Below are 3,343 nucleotides of genomic sequence, written 5' to 3' on the forward strand. Positions count from 1 at the left end.
GAGAGTGTATACTTTTATGCTTTCTGATTTCCCATCTTTGTGCAGCATATACAGTATTATGTTGGACAGCTTGAGGACTGAAAATAAAATGATGGAATTTTAGAATTTAGTGAATTTAAAAGATTGAGAAAGTAGTCTTTCAACTCAGTAAGTTTTATTTCTCAATGTTTTATGATAAGGTTGTATGCCTTTGACTCTTTTTACACTGGATTAAATTAAAAATTTTTTCAACTTAATAATTTACAAAATTACAAATGAAGACTTCACTTTATTAAAAAGAAACTTGTCTTTTGGGGAAAAAATTGCCCACCATGTCCTCTGGATATATTTGTGGGCATTTTCTCTCTATGGCCATTAATTTATTTCATTAATTTTATGAAGAAGTTTTTAAGTTACTTACATAAAACAAATGATTTCTGTACCCTGAGTCAGCTTTAGGTAATCGAGCGTGGTCTGTTCCACTCTCCTGGTTCCTGGATGCCCAACATCACTCCTTGCCCTGCAGGCCCTGCTTGCATTCATAGTGTCACAACTACCTGCTACCCCACCTTAGATGAGGTGATGGTAATCGCCAAATCCAGCAACATGCAGATTGGGATTTACATTGTGGAGATTGTGGAGATCTAGCCAAGAAGTGGTTCCTCTTGGGGAAAGTGTTTAATGTCATGTGCTTGGGGTGTGGAGTGAGACCCAGTCAGGCTTGGAAATAATTTTTATTGTAAAGGAGAAAACCCATGGAGAACCAGAAATGAGAACAAATTCAAGACCCTAATTAGCAAACCCAAATATATCAAGCAATGGTAACATTCTTAAATGAAAATAATGGAAGTGTTACTGTTGAATGGATAGAAATGGAGATATAAAGGGCAAAGATACTGACCTGGAGAGCATCTTTTCACTCAACCATGACTCTGTTCCTGATGAAGAAATTGAATCCAGTTCAGAAACACCTCTACCTCCAGCATCCTCAGCCAAAGTAAACAAAATTGTAAAGAATAGACAGACTGTGGCTTCTGTTAAAAATGACCTTCCTCCACACCTTTTGGGATGAGCACTGGGTGTTGTATGGAAACCAATTTGACAATAAATTTCATATATTGAAAAAAAAATGACCTTCCTCCAAAAGATATCAGAGTGGTTGGCTCTGCACGTGAACAACCTAGTCAACTTCCTGAAAAGTCTTCCTCTTCACAACAGAATACACATGAAAAATCTAACTGTGTGAAAAAAGTAGAAAAATTATAAAAAACAAACAAGCAAACAAAGAAAACAAAAAACAAAAAGAGGGAACTATAGCAGAAAAAACTTAAGAGCCCGGGATGTTGATGCTACAAACCCTAATTAGGAAATTCTGTGTATGATCAGAGACTTTAAAAGGATTGTAGACCATTGACAACAGCAGGTCTTATTGATGAAAATGGCCATTCAGTAAAAAATAAACTCAAATGAAAGCTCTAGATGCAATCATAATCCCTAGTAAAAATATTGTAATGATATATAAGTCTACTTTTAGTTTTGTCTCAATAAGTTACATAGAAAACCAAACATTTGGTCTTGATTTTGCCTTTCATGACTCAGATCCTAAGTGAAATGGTTTAGAAGGATTACAGGTAGACCATTAGTGGAAACTCTATTTGAAAGGAGAATGGCTATGTCCTTTGCTGCAAGTGGAAAACCTCAAACATAAGGAAGGAACAAACCAAGATTGTTCTGAAGGAATTCATGCTTTAGCAGCTTGAGATATTTTCTTAATGCCAAAGACCAAACTATAAGAAGTTAGAACTTCAAGTATATGAAGTTTTCTTTGAAATTTATAGTGGAAATGTGTTTGACTTGCTAAACAGGAAAGCAAAATTAAGAATGCTAGAAGGTGGGGTGCACCTGGAGGGCTCAGTCGGTTAAGCATCCGACTTCAGCTCAGGTCATGATCTCACACTTTGTGGGTTAGAGCCCTGCATCAGGCTCTGTGCTGACAGCTCAAGTGGTGTGATTACAGGAACAGGAAGTCAAGTGTGTTGAAGATGTACTGAAACTCATTGACATAGGCAACAGTTGCAGAACATCTGGTCAAATATCTTCAAATGCACATTCACCTTGGAGCAATGCAGTATTTCAGATTATTCTTAGAAGGAAAGGAAAACTACATGGGAAATTTTCTCTTATTGATTTTCCTGGAAATGACAGAGGTGCTGGTATTTCCAGTGCCGACAGGCAAAGTAGGCTTGAAGGTGCAGAAATTAGTAAAAAGACTTTTAGGACTGCAGAAATGAATTAGAGCCTTAGGTAGAAATAAACCTCCTACTCCTTTCCGAGCAAGCGAAGTCACTCAGGTGTTAAGAGATTAATTCCTGGGTGAAAACTCTCATGCCTGTATGATAGCTACAAACTCTTCAGGAATGGCATCCTGTGAAAATACTCTTGATGCATTAAGGTATGCAAATAAGGTGAGAGAATTGACTGTGGATCCAGCTGATGCTGGGGATCTTCATTCAATGATGCACTGTCCACCAAATCAGATTGATGTCTTAGAGGCAGAGTGGGGTATGGGCAGTTCCCTTCAGAGATCCAATGTAAAACTTCTTTGTGAACACAGTGAAGAAGAGGTTTCTCCACAATTGTTTACTTTTCATGAAGCTGTCTCACAAATGGAAGAAATGGAAGCACAAGTTGTAAAAGATCACAGGAGGGCAGTGTTTTAGGAATCTATTCAATGGTTACAAGATAAAAAGTCTCTCCTAGAGATAACTGAAAAAGTAGACTATGATGTAGGTTCCTATGCTTCTCAGCAGGGAGCTATTCTTGAGCAAAAATAGAAATTTTAACTGAACTCTGGAATAAAGTGAAAATCTGTAGCTCTGCAAGAACAGGCCAGCAAGCAGATCAACCCAAAGAGACCCCATGCCCTTTAAATCAGCATTTGCTGCCAAAGGATCCCCAGAACCCACACTACTGTAACATGTAATGGTTATACTGTAAGAGCCATTTGAAAGTTTGACATTGTTAAGCTTCTGTGGAAAATGCCTTGTCCCTTCATCTGTATGACATCTCGGTTTTGTGAAACTCTCCTTTGTCTACAAAATACTTCTGATCCAGAAGATACAACCAAACTTTGGGAATAATGAAGTATTTTCTTTCATTTGCCCAAATTGTGATTTACTTTTAGAGATCCTTGCCAGTTGTATTTTCTCTAAGATGAAATAAGACTGTGGACTTGATCCAAAGGTGAATAGTAGGGGGAAGCCACAGCATTTCCTTTTCAGTGTTCCCAGCGAGACTGAGCAGTTTTAAGTCTTTCGTGTACATGGATACCTTTATACATACTTTGCCCACTTCTGGGGACAGC

General features: G+C 37.9%; 1 pseudogene; it reads left to right on the plus strand.

Annotated features, from left to right (window-relative positions):
• The first annotated feature begins 788 nt into the window (after positions 1-788).
• On the plus strand, positions 789-2,909 carry LOC115517230 (annotated as a pseudogene).
• The last annotated feature ends 434 nt before the right edge of the window (positions 2,910-3,343 follow it).

This window comes from Lynx canadensis, chromosome B3 (genome assembly GCF_007474595.2).
Source record: "Lynx canadensis isolate LIC74 chromosome B3, mLynCan4.pri.v2, whole genome shotgun sequence".
Classification (NCBI taxonomy): Eukaryota; Metazoa; Chordata; class Mammalia; order Carnivora; family Felidae; genus Lynx; species Lynx canadensis.